This window comes from Artibeus jamaicensis, unplaced genomic scaffold (genome assembly GCF_021234435.1).
Source record: "Artibeus jamaicensis isolate MK-2021 breed Jamaican fruit bat unplaced genomic scaffold, CSHL_Jam_final contig_923, whole genome shotgun sequence".
Lineage (NCBI taxonomy): Eukaryota > Metazoa > Chordata > Mammalia > Chiroptera > Phyllostomidae > Artibeus > Artibeus jamaicensis.
Window position 1 is genome coordinate 6,902,917 of NW_026522014.1, and position 16,588 is coordinate 6,919,504.

Sequence of the window (16,588 nt, forward strand, 5' to 3'; positions counted from 1 at the left end):
AACACAGCATGAGATATAATTCTACTTAAGTAATTTTTTATATATTACATTAAATATAGATTTTTAATGACATTTACTAACATGCTAACAGAGGCTGTCTCTGGGGAGTGATCTTTTTCTTTGGCTAAGGTTGGAGGTGGAGAAAGGTTGAATTTTCACTAATATTCTTTGGTAGTACTTGGCTTTTTTACAGAGTACATACTGTATTTTATAATTTGCAGGTTCCCCTGCTGGTCTGGAATCTGTCTCTCTGAGGCTGTGGTTCTGCAGCCTCAGTGTGCTTCATTGGCATCTGAGATCCCCCAATTCATTAACAGTGAACACTCCATCTCAGGCCTAGTAGATTAACCTTTGGGTGGAGGCCAAGGATTCTGCATTTTAAACTATCTCTTTGAGTTATTCTGATGCACACGGAATTTTGAAAACCATTGGGTCTATGGATCCAAGAGGCTGGTGTTGAAATAGCTCCCTCTGTGGGAAAGGTGAGCACAGCACACATTCCAAGGGCAGGGAGCGGGTAAGGAGCCTCCCACTGCCTGAGCCCAGCTCAAGGGTCTGACATCAGTCACATTGTCACAACGACCCCTCCAACTGTCAGTGCTTTTGCAGCCACATGGCCTGTCAACCGTTGTTGCCAGTGTCAGCACGGAGCCCACGCCAACAAAGATGCAATAAATATTTATTTACTGAATTACACTGGGGAAATACTCCTTTTCCTTCTCATTTTCTGTCTTTACTCCCCTCCTCATCCTGACCTTTTCCAATCTGTTATCTTTTTTCCCTGGCTTGTGGGTCTGTAGTCTACTCTTGAAGAGACATCCATCTAAAACAGATCTAGGTGCCAAATAGAAAAAATATATATCTGAAATCATATCAGTATCAATTCAATCCTCCAATTCATCGGGTTGTACCAATATCACACTTGGTCATTTACTTGGGTTAACTAGTTTTCCTGTTATGTGTGACTGTATTTGGTTCATCTTTAGTTTCATGACTCTGCTTTTATTTGCAAATGTTTACTTCCACTTCCCAGCATTGTAATAATACATCGAGGTGTCATCTGCCTTTGATTTCAGATAAACTGTTCTTTCTGCACAGCACACAGTAAATTATATTCTACTAAAATATTTTGGGCTGGTAAGAACCCATAAGTATGGATCATTGGCTTTTCATATTTGGTATTTTCTGTCTTCAGAGAAACTTGTGAATTGTTCATCAATTTTGATGTTAAATCAGTATTGAATAAGCATTCGCTTCAGCAGTACTTGAAGTCAGTCAAATCTTAAAACAGAATTAAAATGAATTATGATAAGAGGGCAAATGGATTAATCTTTTTACAAAACCTTTGCTTAAAACTGCAATCATATGTACAGCTCTCTGTTCACTTCCCCCCAGCCCCTGCTCCCAGAGACAAGTTGTGTTCTTTACTGTGATTTGAAAAGGACTAACCACAATGGCTAGGTAAGGGCTTTAAAATGACCTATCTGGCAAGCACTTTATCTGCCCTTCCATTCTAAATGATAGCTTTGCTGAATAGAGTCATCTTGAATGTAGGTCCTTGCATTTAATGACTTGGAATACTTCTTTCCAGCCCCTTCTTGCCTGCAAGGTTTCTTTTGAGAAATCAGCTGATAGTCTTATGGCCACTCTTTTATAGGTAACAGTCTCCTTTTCTCTTGCTGCTTTTAAGGTTCTCTCATCTTTAATATTGGGTAATGTAATTAATATATGCCTTGGTGTGTGCCTCCTTGGGTCCAATTTCTTTAGGATTCTCTGAGCTTCCTGGACTTCCTGGAAGTCTATTTCCTTTGCTAGATTGGGGAAGTTCTCCTTCATTATTTGTTCAAATAAGTTTTCATTTTCTTGCTCTTCCTCTTCCCCTTCTGGCATCCCTATGATTTGGATGTTGGAACATTTAAAGATATCCTGGAGGTTCCTAAGCCTCTCTTTATTGTTTTGAATTCTTATTTCTTCATTCTGTTCTGGATGAATGTTAATTTCTTCCTTCTGCTCCAAACTGTTGATTTGAGTCCCAGTTTCCTTCCCATCACTGTTGGTTTTCTGTTCATTTTTCTTTATTTCACTTTTTATAGCCTTCATTTTTTCCTCTAATTTGTGACCATCTTCAACCAATTTTGTGAGCATCCTGATTACCAGTGTTTTGAACTGTGCATCTGATAGGCTGGCTATCTCTTCGTCACTTAGTTGTATTTTTTTTTCTGGAGCTTTCATCTGTTCTTTCATTTGGGCCATGTTTTTCGTTCCTCGGTGCATTTGTTATGTAGGAAGGGGTGGAGCCTTAGGTTTTCCCCAGGGCAGGGCAGCACAGGTAGCTGCATTAGGACACTGTATGTGCTGGAGGGGTCTGTAAGGGAACAGTGCTGTTTGCTCGACTCTCAGCTGGTTTTCAGTCACTTCCCCTACTACCTACAATCAAATTGGGCCCTTCTGGTGCTGATTCCCGGGTGAGTGGGCTTGTGCACATTCTAGGATTCCGTGGGTCTCTCCAATGAACTCTCCTACGAGGCTGGGAGTTTCTTCCACTGCCACCTCAACCCCCAAGGTGTTGTTAAAAAAAATTTCTGATAGACATTTTACATTTGAAAGTCTTGGCTAAGATGGCTTCTGAAGAACTTAGCAAAGAATGATTTCCTGCTTACGTGAGGCAATCTTTATTCTGCTTGACTCACACAAGAGCTACAGATTCTAAGAGCTTTTGAATGGTCCTTAAATAGTTTTTCAAAAATGGCAGATTTCTGCATATATACTCATAACATAGTAAATGTACCTAAGTGATGAACTTAGCTGAATATTATAAAATTCTCTCTTACTCTGCAACTTCTTGCTACCATTTTTTATTAAGGAAAAGCAATAATGAGACAGGATAGAACACTTTCAATCTGTTCTCTAAGCAGATGGGGTTTAAATAAGGAATGAACGAATGAATAAAATGAAGTGGGAGAAAAATAATCACCAAGTTTGACTACTATAATAGAGTGGCACTTTGACATTTTAGCAGTTTGAAGTTAAAAATACCACATTTGTAATTTATATGAGGTAATAAAACATTCATCCACAAAGTTTTAAAAGAGAATTTTCCAGGCATAGTGAGTTGGGGCCTCTGTGAATCTTAGATACGGTATTGTCACTTTTGGGTGTCACATGCTGACCTTTTTCTGGGCATCCACCCAACAGCTGCCAGTTTGGAGTGGGGCCCAAAGTGGGCCGGGGCTCTGCAGCGGGATCTTGTGCAGGGCAGGCAGCTCTGTGAGCACATGGGTTCAGTGCTGCCGGAATTGTGTGAGGCCCATCTGAAAACATCATGGGGCCCGTGACAAGCCCCAACAAGAAAATGCAAAGGCCCCTTTAGCAGATGACCCTTCATTTTGAGAAATAACTCCTGGCTTGCAGCTAGGCTCACACAGAGACAGAATCATCAACCATCTGGCGTAAGATGGCCACGTGACCTTGATGCCTCCCATAAAACAGTGTTGTCTCAGACACTTAGTCATAAAGCCAGCCATTCCCAGCTGTGATCCACATCCAGTGGAAGGAGAAGGAGGAGGAGTGTCGCCTATGAGAAGCCTGAAGACTCAGGTCAATTGAATGAGCACACAGCTGCACTCCTGCATTACTTTCCTTCTTATGCTTCATAGGGAGTTTCTCATGACGAGTGGATCAGGGATAGAGTAACTTCAACCTGGGGTACAGATGGCTTCGCATGATATGCTGGCACCAGGCAGACACAAAGAGGAAACATTCCTGTTTTCCAGGGTGGCCCTGAACTATAATTGTGGAGGAAAATGCTTACAATCTTAAATTCTGACAGGGAATTGCATTGTCCACTTTGGAAGGAAGGAAACATTTGATTGTCTATTTTACTTGGGATCAGGAGCTATACCAATTCTTGAGCTTATTATTTGGCACAGAGGTGCCATCTAAATCTATAACAAGTAAGGCGATTGGAATCTAGCACTGAACACCACCTGTTATGCCAGATGTTAACTCTTTTATTGCTGCATTGGGGGGAGGTCAGAGATGTCTCTAAGGGAGGGACCAGGGTGACGTGGGTGATGGTGTGCATCCTGGGCCAAGGGGCTTGGTAAGGACAGTGGCAATATTATAGAGATGGAGAAGCCTGAATCGGCACGTACGAGGTAATTTTTAGTCCTGTCCTGCCTAGATAGATGGTCAGGGAATTAGGAGGATCAAGACTGGAGAATTGATGACTAGGAGGTTGTAGGGAAGGGTGGATGGACTATTCAGAATGAGCCCAGACTGTGAGAATATCTGTTTATGTGAGTGCACATTAAGAGACCATCACTGCAGGAGAGGCTCTGAATAACTAGGGAAAAATTATTCCTTCTCTAGGAGTCAGTCATTCTCCTTCTCCAGCTAATCTGTTGGTTCATGGACCTGACAACTCTGATGGCTGGAATGGAGGAGGTGCTTGGACTCAACAACACAATCAGGACCGATTCCTACACTGGTAGCAACAGCGACCAGCAGTGAGCTTCTAGGGCACCTGGTCGATTACTCTGTGGCAGATCAGTTATTTTGAGTTGGGAACGCCCCTTTATCATGAAAGAACAGCAACTTACCATCACTGGAATGGTTTTTATAGATTTGGATTTGCTTTCTCTGCTTACATGCCCCTAAAGCAGGGGTGTCCAACCCACAGCCCGTGGGCCCATGTGGCCCCATACGGCCATGAACGTGGCCCAACACAAAATCATCAATGTGCTTAGAGCATTGCTTAATTTTACTACTAACTTTTATACTAAGTTTTATTACTTAGATATGTATATTTTCTATATTAGTGATCACAAACTTGGGACCTGCTCGACACTTTTAAAAGATTATCCCGAGGGCTGCTGCATAAGTAGGGTGATTACGTGAGGATTTTTTGCTTCTCTGTGGTGGCGGATATCACAAAAATTATGCAGACCTTTTTATGCTCATCAGTGTTTGTTAGTGTTTGTGTGTTTTAATGTGTGGCCCAAAACACCTCTTCTTCTTCCAGCACGTCCCAGAGACACTGAAAGGTTGGATGCCCCTGCAAGCATCGCAGGATGCCGCGCATGGCTTTCGACTCATGAATGTACTGCATTGGAACATAGTCAAGGCACCAGGCTACTGGCTGCCCAGCCTTACTGATTCTAATACCCACTTACCACGAGGACTCCAGGCTTCACTGGAATGACCAACTGGAAATTAGCCATGACACTATCTAAGATATATTGTGATATTGGTGTGCTTTGTTGTAGAACACAAAACATGAGCGAAACCAGTGACCGACACATTTAATATTGTTGTCACAGACAGAATGGAATGTGACCTAGGACCTAGAGGTGAGGACACCTCTTGCAATTACACCTATTCTTTCACTTACAGAAATTTTGCTTTGACTCTTTAAAAATATTTAACTCTTTTAGCCTAAAAAATCCAGTACTCAGTGGAGAAATGCTTCATCCGAAGGTTAAAAAACAGGTTTTATTGAATTGGTAGCTAAGACTGCCACCTGGACTTGCTGGATTCTTTGTGCCATCAGGGCAAAGATCCCCGGCAAGTTGGGGTGCTGGCTGGAAGCCAGACAAACTTGGAAGAAACAAAGAGGGAACCTCTTACATGGCAGCAGCAGTCTTGTGAATGCCTGCAGAACAAAGGGCAGTAGCTCTCACCAGTATTTCCTTGCTAAGTATACTGTTTATTCTCATGTTTCTTTCTTTAAATGAGAATTATAATACGTAATTTTTTTCCTTTTTTTCCAGGAGTATGTAATGTTATCCAAGTAATGGATAACATTCATTGAATTTATCATGTTGAATTTATCATGTCCTTAGGCTATAGAATAGTGAGATTGGATTGCAACAGAACTGGAGAGGAGTGAATCTGAACCAGAGGGCCTGGACTTGAAGGCCCATATCTCACCTCTGTGTGCAAGGCTGGAAATGACTTTGGTTATCTCCCCCTGCTGCTGTGTGAGGGTTGGTGGATCATGTGTTATGACCATTTCTTTTGGGTATAGAGGGGGAAGGATATGTAGTGTGTGAGTGTGTGAGCACTCTGGGCAGCCAGAGGGTATGTTGTAACTGGTGGCATTTTGGTAGCTATATGGTCAATGGTGATTTCGATTTTCTCAGATTATTCTTTTGAACACAGATGTAGTCTCCAGAAGATCCCGTCTGTGCTATGTGATGTCATGTGACTCTTTGTGGCCATAGATACTGTCTAGGAGTTGCTACCTGACTGTGTTCTGCATTCTTATGAATAGCATTTGGAATAGTGAGACAGAGAGATGAGAAGCTACTCGATCCAAGTGGCACTCATGGCAGATTCTAGAGAGAGAGATCTGTAAACTCCTGGAGGTTCTGAAGCCTTCCCACTTCTTGTCATTTGGAGCTTTTGTCCTTCACTTTGTCCTTAGAATCCATGAAATGTTCTAGAATTCTTCCCATAATCTTCCATCTTTGTCTAAGTTAGCCAGAGTTATTTTATGTTCCTTGCAACCAAAGAACTTTAGTTAACAACTATAGCAATTAAAGATTACCTATGTTCAGGTTTCCCTTACAGTCTGGAAGTAGAGCATCCTATGAAAACTTCCATGAACTGGAATGGCATAAAGCAAAGGAGCAGTTACCTTTAATTAATATGGAATAATTTTTAGCATTCCTAGATCCAAAATTCAAAACACACATAATGCCTTTATTTTGTTAACCATGACGGAAATGCTAAATTGCATCTACTTTTATGTTAAGGGTAACACTCTTAGGAACTCTCTTAGGCTTTTCTGGCATCTCAGGACACATTTTGCTATTGGATGCACAGAATAAGCCACAGATGTTCAAAAACTCAGTTTAAAGCTATGGGGGCTTAATGCTGAGGTGCTGAGCATAGCTGTTGGGAAGCAGCTTGGTGGGGCCACTTTAGCTGCCTCTACCCCAGTTCACTGCAAAACACTAAGGGGTACTTTCACTTTTCATCTTTCTTTTGTAAGAGTGAAAATCCTCTTAGGATTTCTTTCAGTTAGTGAAAGCAAGTATTTCATAAAAGCAAGGTAGCCTAACATGAACCTTTTGAAAAGCAGGGAACACCTGTACATGGCGATCCTCGATGGGGTTGCTCAATTTTAACTAAAAACCATCAAGTACTTGTGAAGAAGAAGACTACAAGAAGAAAAGAAGACTTCCAAGCAAACCTCTTCATAGGGTCACGCTGCTCTTCCCCTTTCCTTAATTCTTTGGTGGAAAAACTCAGCATGAATTACTGGAATAGTGATATTTATTTTTCTGAAGTTAAAATTTGGACTTACGGAGGGTGGCATGGGGAAGGATGAAAAACAGCCAGCTGAAATGATTTGTTTTTATAGGTAGCCTCACACAGCCGGTCCATTGAGGGGACGGGTCAGACGACAGGATGTGAGGACACTTGGACCTGGAACTATGGCCCTCAGAGCATCACGGCAAATGTCCACACAGGAGCCAGATGGAACCCTCTCACGCTTCCTCACACCTGTACCGTTTTACCTGTCTCGCTGCCACTGGGACAGAGACAGATGTTCTGGTGGTAGTGGATACAGGACATAAAGAAACTTGCCAAAGGAGCAGAATTCCATATTGCTGGCTTTAGGTATTTTATTTAATGTCACGTCTTCCTGTTTATTTTTACTCACTTGTCTAGAATCTCCTCATGGAAATCTAACACCCTCTACTATGTATTAATGCAGTGGTTCTTAAACTTTGGTAATCCTAACCATTACTTAAGGCTGCTTGCCAAAATGTCTATTCCTGGGCCTGCCCTTCTGAGGTCCTAATTTATGAGGCTTGAGGTGGGACCCAAGTAGCTCTACTTTTTCCCAACATTTATTCATTCATTCATTCATTCATTCATTCATTCATTCATTCATTTAGAGGGGAGGAGAGGACGAGAGGGAGAGAAACATCAATGTGAGAGAGACAAATGTCGATTGGTTGCCTTCTGACCAGGAACTGAAACTGTAACCCAGCCACATGCCCTGACCAGAAATCTAATCTTTTTGGTTTGTGGGACACCCAACCAACAAAGCCCCACCAGCCAGGGCATTCAGGTAAGCTCTGCTTTTAATAGCCAGAATTTTCAAGTGCATTTAGTCACTGGTTAGTGACCATATCAATGATGTCCTTTTAAAACCAGGACACTTCAAAAGTGAAATATAGTGCTACTAATTAATACTCTGGAATGTCACATGCCAAGCAGCGCTGCCCCAGGCCACCCATGATACGGCCGGTCATTGGCCAGGTTTGAGAAGCTCTGCTAAGTGAAATGAAACTTCAGTCATAACAACTCAGGCAACTCACATTTAAACTGCTTGCAGCATTAAAGTCCTTACTGTATATCAGAAATTTTAAGCCTCAAGAAAACATAGATGGAAGTCCACTTGTTTTTCAAGTGGAGGACTGCTGGCCTACTGTGCCTCAGACAACTTGTATAACCTCCGGTTGCCCTGTTTTGCCAAGTGATTTTTGAGCTAGTTCAAATCCTTTTAAATCACAAAAATCTGGCCTTGCAGAGGCTAATGCTGCCTCAGATGTTTCCGTGCCCAGCAGTGGTCAGTCCCACGGTGTTCTTTGACATCGCTGCGGACGGCGAGCCTTTGGGCCACGTCTCCTTTGAGCTGTTTGCAGAGCTGTTTGTAGGCAGAGTTCCAAAGACAGCAGAACACTTGTGTTCTCTGAGCCCTGGGAAGAAAAGATGTGGTTATAAAGGTTCCTGATTTCACAGAATTATTCCAGGATTTATGTGCCAGGGTAGTAACTTCACAAACAGCACAGGTGGCAAGCCCATCTACGGGAGAAATTTGTTGATGAGAATTTTGTCCTGAAGCACACAGGTCCTGGCATCTTGTCCATAGTAAATGCTGGACCCAACACAAACGGTTCCCAGTTTTTCATCTGCCCTGCCAAGACCGAGCGGCTGGATGGCAAGCGTGTGGTCTTCCGCCAGGTGAAAGATGCACCGATGTTGTGAGAGCCGTGGAGCCCTACGGGTCCAGGAATGGCAAGACCAGCAAGAAGATCACTGTCACTGAGTGTGGACAACTCTCATAAATTTGGCTTGTGCTTTATCTTAACCACCAGGCCATTGCCTCTGTAGTTTGGGAGAGCTCTTCTGCTTGGAATGTTCTATAATCTTCATGCTCTCAACTCAGTTCATGGCATTTCATGTTTTCCTTACCCCTTCCAAGTCTAGCTGGTTTGCAGGGTTAAGTTTATGATTATGAAATAAAACTAAACAAGTGTCCAAAATTCCACAAAATTCCTTCTCTTCTTCCACCTGTCCCTCTGTCCCTCCCCAACATCAGACATCCATTTATTGAATAGTCACTGTGAGTCTGGAAGACTGAGAAAGTCAGAGGCTGGGGGAATACAACCACAGGTCCTCATCCCTCTTACTACTTAAAAGAATGCAGCGGCGGCCAAGCTCTGCAGCTGGTGGGATTAGGTACGGTTCCGCCCAGCTGTTTAGAACCAAAAAGAAACCTGCATTTGGCTTTAATGCTAGTTTTGCAGTTCACCAGAGACACTTTAACCTTGAACCTTCAAAGGACTAGTTCCTTCAAAGCATTTGTACTGATGTTAGACTGTAAGTGTAAAACAACATCCTTTTTGTCTGGTATGATTGTCTGTGTGTTTAGAATCACACTTGTTAGTGAAGATAAGGCTTCATTTTGTTCCTTTATAGTCAATTTTGAGTTTGCACTGTAGAGACTGGATCAAACGTGGCAGAAAAGTGGGCATCTGCCAGGGACGAGGAAAGCACTTCAGGCCACTAATAAAAAATGGTGTTTACGGTACAGGTAAATTAGCAAATTACACTCTGGTGACATGGATACATTAATGTTCCTTTAAAAAGATTGCATTATTTGCCTCATAAAAATGATCCCCCTACCCTGGCTGGTGGCCCAGTTGTTTGGGTGTCTTCCCAAAAACTGAAAGTTCTCCGGTTCAATTCCAGGTCAGTGCCCACGCCTGGGTTGCGGTTCCGTTCCAGGTCTATGTTTCTCTTTCACGAAGATGTTTCTCTCCCTCTCTTTCTCCCTCTCTTTCCCTCTCTCTAAAATCAAAAATTAAGAAAGAAAAAGATCCTGCTCCCTGATTTTTAAAGTCAAGAGTTTTGGTGAGCTTAGAAGAGCTCTATGATGTTTACTTTTTCTCTCTTTTATATTTTTTAAAAAGGGCAGGAATTTACTTAGGAAGATAATATCATTCTTTGATCTTTGTTGATGGTGTGTCATCTTCTAGATTGTTTGAAAAGACTTGAAACGGCACGAAGCACTTTGATGGAGAGATACATATTATTTAAATGTTATTTTTTCTTCTTTGACCTTTCATCTCTCATAGACTAATTACTGTAAACACAATTTAAAAACCATAAGTTGAAAATCTTTATTTAGATTTAGCCCTCCTTAAGAAATTCAACAAAAAGCAAATGTCAACTCTAAACAAATGTTTCTTATGCATAGGCCAGATGACGATGTGTGTATCTTCTATAAAATAAATGTCACTTTCAGCTGTTAACCCACATTTCTCCAGGAAATTTCCTAACTGTTGTTTAGGTATTTTTTCTTTCTGTAACTGTATTACTGTGAAACTAATTCTTTCCTAACTTCCTGTTATGTTTCTCTGCTATTGCATTATTAGTATTTATTGTGTTGGAATGCTCTGTCTTTATAAATTAACTTTGTCTTTATTTTTAATATTTTCAGTGCTCTTGTTTTTTTCTTCCTTATACCAGCATCTTTACTATTAATTCCTTTCCGAAGAGGCATTCATACTGAAATGAAATTTATCATTTGCAAAATTTAATTAAAATTTTCTCCTTTCTCAATACATTAAAACTGTAACTATTCTTGAATTTTAGCATTTCCTATTAGTCCTAATCAACAATGGAGAATAAAAACATTCATACATTGATCTAAATGATTTTCCTTGACTTTCCTACCTTCCCAGCAACTATTTGAATATTATGTGTTTTATAATCTTTTCGATCCCTTGAAACATATAAACACATTCTTCTATCTCTCCTATGTAAAGTTCTATAGTTCTTCATGTATATACTTACATATCCTACATTGTGTTATTGTCCATGTGATCATTCAGCCAGGTATTTACTGAGCACCTTTTATGGGTTGGACACTGAATTAGGTTATGTTTATTTATTATTGTTTCCTTCCATTTGCCATTTTTTGGATTATATGGCTAAGGTTGCCCACAAAAAGTAAACTTACAACAGACTTTTTGTTCTGATTTGAACCTTATTCTCTTGCATAGATGATTGAGCTTTACTATATTTATAGATTTGAGAGACACGCCTACTAAATACACTAATAGTTCTGATAACTCCAAGTAGTGAAACCTTCAGTTTGTATGATCTTCATTCATGTATAAAATTTCACTGAGCTCTGTAAAAAATACAGAAAACTGGATGATCTTTATTGGCAATAGCTTTATTTAAAATGGCAAATTAAACACAAGTAAATGTTATAACTTAATATCATTTATTATGCACCCACTCGGTCAAATCAATAATTTTATCCAGCATAAAAAAAGCTAGACACATGAAAAATGTTGGCGGTTGTGTTAAAATTATTCCATTTACTAATATTAACCTTTTTCAAATTCGGTTTTGTTTTTAGGTCTTTATAGATTACTCTATGAGGAAAGAATCAGGAGACAGAGGAAATAAATAAAAAATGGACACTTTGCTCGAGCAATGTAACTAATTGGAAGCCGTTGCTGCTAGCCAGCTCCGTTCGGTCAGGTTTGGCAGGACAGAAGGTTCGGTCTAGAACAAATAAACGCGCCAGGAGCTGCCCACTGTGGCAGCAGTTCCTGCCTTCCGCTTCTGCTGCTCTCAATGCTCACATTTTGCCTGATTGGACCCAGGTCAGAGGACTATTTTATGACTCTATGGTGATTTATAAGAAATATGCATTTGGTCTTTGATCCTTTTCTGAACAGAGCTCCTAAAATCCATGGAATTTCCTAAGTAGAGAGAACCCAAAAAAGGCATCTTTTGTTATGTTAACGAGGCAACTGTCAGTCCCACCCCCGCAATCTCCAGGAAGAAAGTTTGTTGGATCAACCAGTCCGGCTGATGTAATGAAGAAGCCTCCTAAAAACCAAAATGACAGGTTCAAAGAGCTTCTGGTTTGGTGAACACGTGCAGGGTCGGGAAGAGTGGTGCACTGGACTGGCCCTACGCATCTCGTCTGTGTGGCTGTTCCTGAGTCACATCCTTTTATAAGAAATCGGTAGTCAAGTAGAATGTTTGTGTTCTCTGAGCCACCCTACCAAATTAATCAGGCTCAGGGGTTCATGAGAACCTCAGAAATACATGAACTTGCAACTGGTATCGGAATTGAAGGAGGGGTGGGGTGTCTTGTAGGACCGAGCTCCTTCGCCGGTGGAACTTGGTGCTGTCTTCGGTAGACAGTGTCAGAATTGCGCCACGTTGTAGAACACCCAGGAGTGTCCTGAGCGCTGCCTGGTTGTGGAGTGGGACTCCCCCGCCATACAAGTATGTTGGAATCGGGCTGTGGACATAAGACACGTCCAAACCTGTAAAGAATTTTATGAGTTTATTTGAGCCAAATTGGAGCATTTGGCAGAAAGCAAAATTTCAAGGGATTGAGAAAATGCTCTGGGAAGTGGCAGTTTTACCCTTTTATTTTATACGTCAGAATCAAAGGCGGAGGTGGAAGGAGGGTTCCATGAAATTCACGGGTGGCGGATTAGGCAGGCGGAAGAAGGCAAAGCGCGGGAGTCTCTGAGAGCCAATAGAGAGGAAAACGAAGAGACAATCTCCTTTCAGTAGGTGGGTGCAGGGTAGGTACCAGAATAACAACAACAAGGAGGGACTCTGGGCCTCTGTCCCAGGGCAGTGAAAGTGCCCTGAGGGGCCTGGAAAACAGAAATTGCTCTGTCCTTCCAAAGGTACGTTATTGTAGATGCAAAAAGACAACAGATGGGCTCGATTAAGGCAAAGATTAACTTTTGTCAGGGAAGACGCCAGCCTAGGACATGACTACCCACCATGACTCGCTTTCAGTTAGGAAGTTTCCATTCCAGACCATCCTGCGTGGTTAATTTAGGTCTCTAAATTTTGTGAGGCCCATCCTGCAGGCCTCCTCCAAGCTTTTCAGGATGAGCATGTGGCTGGATCCGTTTGCATCCACGGGGCTCAGAACCATTTCAAACTCCTATGTTTTAGAGCCTCATTATAGGTTACTCCTGAGAGGTTACTTTACGCAGGAACAAGATATCCTCCCTACTGGCCTAAAGATGCACTGATTTGATGAGATGTGAATTAAATGTCACAGAGAAAAGCTGTCAATTAATCATGGATGCTGGACCCAAAAGGTCAAATGGACTTGAGAATTGAAGTCTGCATTTAGACTATTGCAAACTGGTGTTTCGAGAAGTATCTGCTTCCCAGTAGAGGCAGCCATCCTAGGTGGGGTGAGTGGTGGGGGTTGGGGGTGAGGACTGGGTAAAAGAGGAAGAATGGAGCTGATAAGCAAGAGAATAAGGAAAGAGACGAGAAGACACACACACACACGCACACTGTTTAGCTTACCACAACTAACTTCATTTTTGCCCTTCCTGAAGGCTTGTTTTATAGCTTTTCTCCTTTTTCCCCTGCTTTAATTTTAGTGACTCCATTCCATAAATTTAGGAGACCCTAAGTAGAACTTCTACATAGAATCTTGATCCTTACTTGTGACACTACGTGGAGGGAAATTTACTCTGTTCCCTTCTCACATGGCAGCCTCAACCAATAAAGAAGGCGTTTCTAGACTTTTTTTTTTCCCTGAGAGGAGATACTGCAGAGAGAGCTTTTTCTTCTTCTCCTCTAATCATGTGCTAAGAGCGGTGGTCTGATCAGATGGGTGAGACTCTCATGGTAATTGAGACACCTGTTTACTACTGGGCAGAGGCTCTCCGACAGGCCATAGTTCATTTTTGGTGCTCAGTATCTGCTTTCTTCTCTTTGCTTAATGCATGCCCTGGGACGGTGAGAGCACCAGAGTCCTTTTTCCCTCCCTGGGTGGGAAGTAGCCCTGCCACGACCTCTCTGCATTCGTCGCTGGCACACAAACCAACAATCACATTGGCTACTTTTCATATGACATTGTATCGAGGCAGTGGTGGTAGCAGCTGCCCTTTGAGCTTCGCTATGGCACCCAAGGCCGACAAGAAGAAAGATGCCTGCAAGTCAGCCAGTAGTCTTGTCTGACAAAGCAACAAATGACAAACTCTGGAAGGAAGTTTCCAACTCTGAGCTTCTAATGCCAGCCGTTGTCTCTGAGCGACTGAAGATCATGGTCCCCTGGCCAGGGCAGGCCTTCGGCAGCTCCTTTGTCAAAAACGGATTCAACTGGTTCAAGGGACAGAGCTCAGTCACTTACAACAGAAGTGCCAGAGGTGCGGTGCCCTGGCTGCTGGTGGAGATGCGTGAACAACATGTCCCATCAGCTGCACGTCGTTCGAGATAAAACTTTATCAAAATAATTTTTACTAGAGTATCTGGTTGTTCCCAGGATTTCTCAAACTGTGTGTATTTCCTATCTGCACTGGTCTGTTTACTCTCCGAGTGGGAAATACTGGAGGGAGGCAGAGAGGAGCGGTGCTGGGCTTCACAACTAGTTTTTATTTCATTATTGCAAATAGAATTCGAATTTAAATGATATTTTAAAATTATTTTAGTATTTAGATGTTGGATCTTCTGCTTTAATAATGTGACAAGCTATCACTGAGACATTTTTAACAAAGCCTATTTTATTAGTATAATTTTTATTAGAGAAATGCACACACACACACACTAAAAGGTCACACTTTATTCCAAAATCCTGAGATACAGGATCGTCTAAACAAACTTCTACTCCAGTTCGGCCTCCTCTGTCGAACAAATATTTACAGAACACCTGTCCTGGGCCAAGCAGAAAGCTGGGGACACAAGTGACTCACCTGAGTCAGGAGCAAGGGCTCAGCCGTATTTCTGAGGTTTAAGGTTTGCAGGGCTCCGGGAAACACTTTGAAACTGTCGCCAGCTCCATAGGATGAAATACAATTCCGAGCATTGTTCAGACATTTGACAGACTCTGTTTTCCAATGCTTATTTCCTGAAACCCAGAGATGCTGCACAATCTAAAAGAGGCCTCAGGCTCTGCTCCCACATCCCACCTAAAGGTCTTGTCACCTTTCTCCTCCTTGGGATCTCTTAACAATCTCTCTTCTGATAGGAAATTCCATGTTCTCCTTGCAGCCTACACCTGCTGTCTAAACTAGGTGTATACATCTTTGTGGTACCCTGTGTTCCCGGGACTTAATATTATATTATTGAAAGTGTAACATTTTTATGAGATCTATTTTTTACTTGCATTCCCTACCTTTATTGTTGAAAGCATCTACAAAATTTATAGGGTGGATCTTTTTTTTCCCTCTAGTTGTTTGGCTCCCTAGAAGGTACAGGTTATGAAGTCACTTGCAACAGAGGCTCAATTATTTTTGTTTCTAAGCTAACACTAAAGCAGTGTTCTAGTTCTCTACAGACTGTTGGTATTAGTGTGCTCAGTTTGATCCACGTGGCCTGGTAGAACTTGAAAGGCTTGTGACATAAAAGTACTTAATACGAGCAACTCATCATTGAGCAGGATGAAATAAAGTCACCTGTGTGTGGTTATCAGTGTGATGTTTCGTGGACGTGCTCGGGAAGAATCGTGGCTTTATAGCTCAACATCCTGAAGAATTTAGCCTGTAATTAGGAAAAGCTATTTCTCACTGAATGGAGTTTAAAAACTCTGACAGGCGTCCTGTTCTGAATCAGATAGTCTAATATTTGAGCTTTTTCCCCCTAGAAAATAAAAAATGAGAAAATAAGGGACATAAATATGACATGACATATACCTGCCATTTCCTGCTCCAATATGTTTTGTTATGAAGAGAATTTGTGTGTGTCTAGTCCTGTGACAGTAGATGTTGATCCATGTCCATGGGCATCACTAGTGGGTGGTCCATGCAGGTGGCCTTTGGTGCCGAGCAGAGGAAGCAGCGTGCCTTTCAACTGTGGCCCCCACTATAGAATTTTTTCTTAATGAGGCCTATTTCTAGTTGGATATATTTGGATTAAGTCTGATGCTTGCTAAGTGCTCAAGAAATGATTATTAGAATGAACATATAAATGAACGGACAGATGAACTTGAAAGTCGAAAAACAAAGCTAACTCTGTGCTTGCTTCTAAGAATAATTTATAGAAAGAGATTATTTAAATTACCCCTCAAGATTGAATCTTGTAGGAACAGGGATGAGGTTTGGGCAAATCCAGAACAATGCATCTAGGGTGAGGGTGAGGTGATTTAAAACATACAGTGATTCACTGGGGACTTAGAATGTACCCACACTATGCTACAAACTTCCACAGATGTTATTGTCTTTAAATTTCATAATAACATTATAGACAAGGTGTTACTAGTCTTATTTTGCAAAGGAGGATAGATGGGCTCCAAAAGTTAGGTAACTACCCAAGATTACACAACCTAGGAGTGGCA

General features: G+C 41.7%; 1 pseudogene; it reads left to right on the forward strand.

The window, feature by feature from the left end:
- Positions 1-8,554: 8,554 nt before the first annotated feature.
- LOC119059270 (peptidyl-prolyl cis-trans isomerase A-like) lies at positions 8,555-9,086 on the forward strand (annotated as a pseudogene).
- Positions 9,087-16,588: the final 7,502 nt, after the last annotated feature.